The sequence below is a fragment of the Gadus morhua genome, chromosome 17 (genome assembly GCF_902167405.1).
Source record: "Gadus morhua chromosome 17, gadMor3.0, whole genome shotgun sequence".
NCBI lineage: Eukaryota > Metazoa > Chordata > Actinopteri > Gadiformes > Gadidae > Gadus > Gadus morhua.
In genome coordinates this window covers 19,824,092-19,831,690 of record NC_044064.1, presented here as the reverse complement: position 1 = coordinate 19,831,690, position 7,599 = coordinate 19,824,092, and the positions used below count along the sequence as shown (strand labels likewise).

At 47.1% G+C, this 7,599-nt stretch overlaps 1 long non-coding RNA gene across 1 annotated transcript; it reads left to right on the top strand.

Moving 5' to 3' along the window:
- Positions 1-3,036: 3,036 nt before the first annotated feature.
- Positions 3,037-4,187, top strand: LOC115529676 (uncharacterized). Its single transcript, XR_003973617.1, has 2 exons — positions 3,037-3,480; positions 3,561-4,187. It is a non-coding gene; the product is annotated as an uncharacterized LOC115529676 (long non-coding RNA).
- Positions 4,188-7,599: the final 3,412 nt, after the last annotated feature.

Sequence of the window (7,599 nt, the reverse complement as noted above, 5' to 3'; positions counted from 1 at the left end):
AGAATGTGCACTCAGCCAGAGCAGCAGGCAACCATACCACTGTACCACTTGACCGGCAAAGCAGAAGAAACTGCCTATATCTATTTTTACCACTTTTCACTCGCCACAGGAAGTTTTTTTTTTTTTTTTTGTATAGGTAAGACCTTGTGAGACAGTGTTTGAACAATTAAAATACAACCTCATGACATCGACGCATCAATTCTTAATAGGACTATTCCAATCAAGGCTTTACCAAATACAAATTTAAGTCACTTAAAAACTATAGTTGTTAAGAATTGAAGGTGATGTGCAGAACTTAAATGCACGACTCAGAACTCAGTAGGCGTAGTTGAATAAAGAACAAACGTTTACTGGCAGGATACGGTACACAGGTAAGCAAACATAATCCAAATAGGGCACACAGGTTCAGTCCGAGGTCAGAAACACGAGTAAACAATGAACATACGTAGCACGGAGAAATACAATGAACACAACCTGAAATGACGAGAACGCAACGAGTAACAAGAATACAAGACAGCACAAACCTGGCACAAACGATAGAGACCATTTTGCCGCGATTTGAAGGTTGACGGTGGGCTGTGTTGCATAACAAGAGGGCAAAATTAAGTTGTATTAATTACTTAAAAAGTAAAGTATCAAAAACATTTCTTTTAACAGCACAAACCAGCACTAACGTAGCACTAAACATAGAGACCATTTTGACGCGATTTGAAGATGCACAGGGGGGCTGAGTTACATCACGTGAGAAAAATCAAACTGGAATATCTTTTAAACTGTAGTGGCACAAACATTTATTTTGACTGCACAAACCAGCACAAACGTAGCACTAACGATAGAGACCATTTTGACACGATTTTTTAGCGTTCTAGGGGTGATGGTTGCATAACAAGTGGACTGTTTACATAACAAGAAGGGAAAATAAAGTTGTATTAATTACTTAAAAAGTAAAGTATCAAAAACATTTCTTTTAACAGCACAAACCAGCACTAACGTAGCACTAAACATAGAGACAATTTTGACGCGATTTGAAGATGGAGGGGGGGGGCTGAGTGACGTCACGTGAGAAAAATCAAACTGGAATACCTTTTAAACTATAGTTGCACAAATATTTATTTTGACTGCACAAACCAGCACAAACGTAGCACTAACGATAGAGACCATTTTGACGCGATTTGAAGGAGGACGGGGGGCTGAGTGACGTCATGTGTGAAAAATCAAACGGGAAAAACTAAGAAACCATAATAGCAAAACAATTTCTTTTGACGGCACAAACCAGCACAAACGTAGCACTAACGATTGGGACTATTTTGATGAGATTTGGGCGTGAACGGGGGGCTGGGTGACGTCACATGCCAGAAAATGCAATTTTGAATTACTCAAAATCCTTACCAGCACAAACGATAATTTTTACGGCACAAACCTAGCACAAACAAACAGCAGTGTTATTTTAATATTTTGAATGAGACGGGGGGCCAACTTCACACAGGTATTAAATACGGTATGAATTCTAGATGTCATGGCAACGTCCGCTCGCAACACTGGACTTGCGATCGAGGCATCGATCATTCGTTCATTCACATAGCCAAAAACAAGAGAATAGATGGCTAGATAAAATAAACATCAAGACATACAATTCTAAAAAGAACAGATGAAGCTGCTACCCTTTTTTCCTTTGCGGTTTGCCTACAGAGCAGCGCACCTGCATTTAATATATCCGTGTATTGTCACAATTTCTCAGTATCAAAGGTGAAAGTAGAAACGGCTGGCCAAAAGCTGTCATATTGTTAGTTATCACAGACAATTTTAAGTAGAAACGGGTGGCCAATAGCTGTAATTTGTTAGTTATCACAGACAATTTTCAACAATGAATGATTTGTACGGAGCTCCATAAGGGACATTAGGGAGAACGCTCCCGGACAGAACCTTAGTTTGGAAGTCATGCTTAGTGACACGACGAATAGCCTACTTCCAATTGAAATACAAAATTTAGAAAATAGGCCTACGTGTCCCTGATCACGTTTCAATAGATTAAATAACGTGACAGTGTCACGTATTTTCGTGAGACCAGGTCCTAACCCGGTATTACGCGATTGCGTGTGTCTCACGCCGAATGCATGAGACATGAGAGCCCTGTACTTACTTGACACAAACCAGCACCGCAAACGTTCTCTCGCGCTTGAGATGACGTCTTTCTTTATAGGTTCATGGGTCTGATTCGCCGATTTCCCATGCTGATATCCCCGGAGATTCTCGGGCATCTTCGACAATTTGACTATAGATTGTCTCATTACACGCTAAATAATATAATTATAGCCTAATTATATATATAGCCTATACATATATATAGGCAATATATATAATTAGACAATATATATATATATAGCATTTGTGGTTTTGGCATAAACATAACTAGGGTGCACTGTACTATCTGCGCACACCCTTTCTGAAGCCTCTCTCTCGCTCTCTCTCTCTCTCACTCTCGTACCGTTTTGTGGAGCACGTTAATTGTCTGAGAACACTCCCATTCAGAATGCATTGGTTTACATTTCGTTCTGTTTAGCACGCAAAAAGTCGGACTATCGTGCTCTGGAACACGCTTCAATAGATTAACGTTCGTGCGTACCGGGTTGCGTGATGAGGGAGGTGGGGGGGATGGCAGCAGTGGGTTTTGTGGAGATGTAGACCTGTGTGTCAGGTCTGGTAGCTAACTCCTTCACCATGGGACATTGACCCTGTCTGGTAATATCTGTTTGTGCAAGGAAGTTTGTATTCAAGTGCACATGCGTGTGTGTTTGTCTGTTTTCCAATGACCCCTTGCCTTTTCATTGAGTGTGCTCACTATGTTGTGATTCTAAAAAACAGCTCTTGTCTTCCAGCCTTAAGTCTCCTCACTACGGCCTTCAAAGGTAAACCGTTTAGCCGGATGCATTTCCCATCCATGGGAACTATTAGTGCTAGGCAGCTCTGAAGCGATATGTCTGTCATCCATCCATCTGTATATACGCTTTCCCAGCTACCATCTATCTGTAGCAGGATGGGCCTTTAATTAGTGCTGCAGTACCGGCCTATCACTGTTGGGTGCGCTGCCTATAAAGGTGGGTGGTTGTGCACTGGGAGCACTCTTGCCTGGGAGCTCCTGGCTACCCCGCCTCCTGATGTCACCGAAACCTGATCGCCTCACCTGATCGCCTTTTAGTTGGATCGTGCAGCTCGCCGTTGTTTGGTATGTAGTGGTTGTGTGCATCTGTGTACCTTCTAAACTTTGCACAAGTCCTCAACATTGGCTTCCACCCCTCAGGCAGTTCATTGGCCGGGTCTTCCCTCTCCCGTATCGACCCCAGTTGTAGGGCGTGCGAGTGTTTCCTCCTCTACCTGTTGCAGCGGGGAGCGATCAGCTGTAAATCGAGTTGCACTTGTAATGGTGTTGCTCGCTACAAGTGATCCCCTTCCTCCCCTTTGATGTTCATTCAACTCCTGACGGTATGTGGATAAGATGACGCTAACCCAAGTTATTACAGTTGTTGTTCAGCCTCTAGAACAAATATATTTTTCTATGGCAGGGTTGACGTGTGTGTGGGCGGTTTCTGCCAGCACGTCCCCCCCCCCCTCTTCACGCTGCTGTTGGCCGGCTGCCGTTTTGTCCACTGGTTATATAGCCAACACATCGATCCTACTCTGCATCTCCTACTGTGCTGTACCTGCCACCGAGTATGGTGATTGCTGCCTCACCCTAAGTCTCATTATCTTGATCCATTCATTTAACCGACTTCCAACTGATCTTATTGATGATATTATTTGTGTTTTGTGGGTTGCTTTGCATGGTTGTTTTGGTTTAATTCGTTTTCTTAGTTATTTTGGTTTGGCTTAATTGCTTTATTTATCCATGATATTATTTGTGTTTTGTGGGTTGCTTTGCATGTTTGTTTTGGTTTAATTCGTTTTCTTAGTTATTTTGGTTTGGCTTAATTGCTTTACTTATTCATTTGGATTTATCAGTTTGGATAAATCTCCTTTACTTATGATTTAAACCCCATTTAGTTATTTGTTCTTCGCTTTTTGTGTATTTTGTGTGTGTGTGTGTGTGTGTGTGTGTGTGTGTGTGTGTTCGCTTTAGTGTGTTTGTGTGAACATATTTTATTGAAGTCATGTTTAAAGATTACATATATTAATTAAAGGAATTGAATTTGTATGCTGGACCCAGTCTCAAGCTTTCATTAGTGAACGAACTTGTGTGCTTAACTTAGGTTAATCTAACTCTCCAGGTGAAATTCCTGGGGTGGCGTTGTTGGCAACATGTCACTAGTTCTTTAACTGAACTACACCATATTGTTTCCCCGACCGCGGAATGCCACATTTGGCGTTGTCGGCAGGATAATTACTTTTGGAAAGCAGAGACGTGTGGTCCAGTTTCTTTACATAATTTTCTTTTGTACCCCAGGGTACATATTTGATGTAGATGTTCTGAATTGTGTTCAGAGGCAAAACGGCAGCTTGGCCTTTCGTGGTCCGCAGAGTCCCGGTGAGAATCCAGTTGTGGGGTTGTTGTGTCCTAGTCTGACTGTAGTGTTAGTTATGGATGTAGAGCTGCAGGAGTTGAGGGAGCTGGTGGCGCAGTTAAAGGTGGACAATGAGAGGTTGCGGCAGGAGCAGGCTGTGGCCGTGCCCGGTCCTAGTTCTGAATCCTCCACTTCTTCTGTGCCACCTGTGGCCCCTGTTACTACTAGGAACCCCATAGCAGAGAGGCTGGTTTTTGTGCCAAGGGATAGAAAGTGTCCTATGTTCAGGGGAAAATCAGGTATGGGGTTGACTGAGTGGCTTGAGGAGGCTCAAGCCTGCATGCGGGCGCGTCACTTATCCACATCTGAGCAAGCCTTTTTCTTGTTTGATCATCTTGAGGGTGAGGCTCGAGAGGAGATTAAATATCGGTCTGTTGTGGAGAAGGAAGACTCAGCTAAAATCATCTCTGTGTTACAGGAACTGTATGGGTGCTCAAAGTCTTATGTAGCCTTACAGGAGGCGTTCTTCTCCCGACGGCAACAAGAAGGGGAGACACTGCACGAGTTCTCCCTTGCGTTATTGAGCTTGATGTAGTCGGTGAAAAGAAGTGCACCTGGTGGGATGACGAATGCAGACGTTTTGCTGCGCGACCAATTTGTCGAGCATGTTTTGGACGGTGCCTTGCGTCGGGAGCTGAAGCAGTTGGTCAGGAGGCAGGCTACTGCTACTTTGCTTGATGTCCGGGGTGAGGCGATCCGGTGGGAACGGGAGGGGTTACCTGGGGGCGGGAGGGGTCGGAGTCATTCCGTTCCTTCAGCTTTTGGTCTCCAGTACGGGGTACAGAGTGGCTCCCGGGGAGCAACCACTCCACCTCAGGGACAGGAAATGGTGGAGATGAGAGAGATGTTAAGGTTGCAGCAAGAACAGCTGAACCAACTTACCCAGAGCATCGCCACATTGCAGCCCTCTCATCTGCGCCACCCTCCACCTCGTCGTGGCCCTGTTATATGCCGGCGCTGCCAACAGTCAGGTCACTACGCAAGCGAGTGTGATGGCGTTCGGGTTTCTGCTCGCACACAGTCTCCTTTGCCTGATCGTCAACAGTCTAACAGGCATTTTCATCAGGCCCAGGAGCCGGAAAACTAGCACCCGCCGAACTGCAGAGCCACCGTTCGGGGGGGGGTAGCCACTGGCTCGGAGGAAGTTCTTGAGCTGATGTCGTCTTGCCCGCATGTTGCCGTGAACATGGGTGGAGCTCAGGTTCTTTGCTTGGTAGATACCGGTTCCATGGTGTCCACACTTACAGAAAGCTTTTTCCTGCAACACTTCCGGCCTTGGGGGCATGAGAGGCTTCAAGCTTGTAATTGGCTGAAGCTTAGAGCAGCCAATGGGTTGGACATCCCCTATGTTGGCTACCTGGAGTTAGATGTCGAGCTCTGTGGCACTTCAGTGCCGCGGTGTGGGGTTTTGGTGGTGAAAGATCCTCCGGGAGCGGTGTCTGCTCAGGTTCCTGGTATTCTGGGGATGAACATTATTCGTCGATGTTATCAGGTGCTCTTTGGACAGCATGGTCTGGCTTTGTTCAATTTGCTCTCTGTATCAGATGCACCAGAGAGTGTTACGCAGGCACTACAGAAGTGTCATCAGGCCAGCAGGCAAGCCCCTCAGCACGCAGCAGGTCAGGTCAAGGTTCGGGGTGGGAAGGCATGCCGTATCCCTGGTGGTACGATGACAATAGTTACAGCAACATGTTCCGAGCAGTACTCAGGTACTAGGGTGTTGTTTGAGCCTTTGGAGTCTGGCCTACCTGCTGGGCTGCTTGCTTCACATGCATTGGTTCGGGTAGTACGAGGCACTGCGTACATCCCGATTGTAAATGTTGGCTCCACTAGTGTTTTGCTGTACCCTCGTACTGTGGTGGGCACCTTGGATGAAGTCCGGGTTGTCAGCCTGCCTGCAGGGGTCACCGAGACGCCAACAGACGTCGCCACCGTGGCTTCCCAGGCCACGTCTGAAGTCGTGCCAGATCGGATTGGGGCTTTGGACTTGTCAGCCTTGCCGACTGAAGATCGGGGTAAGGTTCAGTCCCTTCTTAGGCAGTACGACTCTGTCTTTTCCTCCCATGAGGGAGATCTGGGATGCACCAACCTGATCAGCCATGACATCCCGCTCTTAGACAACGTGCCTGTCAGGCAACGCTATAGGCGCATCCCGCCGTCCGAGTACGAGGTGGTTAAGGAGCATATTAACCAACTGCTTGAAAATCAAATCATCAGAGAGAGTAGCAGTCCTTATGGTGCCCCAATTGTGCTTGTGAAAAAGAAAGACGGCAGTTTACGCATGTGCGTGGACTACCGCCAGCTCAACAACAAAACGCGGAAGGATGCTTTTCCCCTTCCACGCATCGAGGAATCTTTGGACGCCCTGACAGGTGCCCGCTGGTTCTCTACTCTTGACTTGGCCAGCGGGTATAACCAGGTCCCGGTCACAGAAGCAGACAGGCCCAAAACCGCCTTTTGTACCCCGTTCGGCTTATTCGAATGGAACCGCATGCCCTTTGGGCTTTGCAACGCCCCCAGCACTTTCCAGAGGCTGATGCAGCGAATGTTCGGTGACCAACAATGTCAATCGTTGCTCCTGTATCTGGATGACATCGTGGTCTTCTCCTCCACGGTGGAACAACACCTGGAGCGGCTGGAGATTGTACTGGGGCGGTTGCAGGAACAAGGCCTGAAGGCTAAGCTAAGCAAATGCGCGTTCTTCCAGCCGAAGGTGCGGTACTTGGGCCATGTGGTCTCTGACCAGGGAGTATCCACCGATCCCAGCAAGCAAGAGGTAGTTGCCAACTGGCAGCCTCCCACCACCATCGCTGACCTACGCTCATTCCTTGGCTTCGCCAGCTATTACCGCCGCTTTGTGGAGGGGTTTGCCAAGTTGGCGGCCCCTCTACACAAGCTGGTAGCAGAACTAGCTGGAAGGAAGTCTAGGGGTGTGGTGCGAATAGTGGCGGAGCATTGGTCGGATGAGTGCCATCGCAATTTTGAAGCATTGAAGACCAAACTTACCACTGCACCTGTGCTCGCCTACACCGACTTCTCCTTA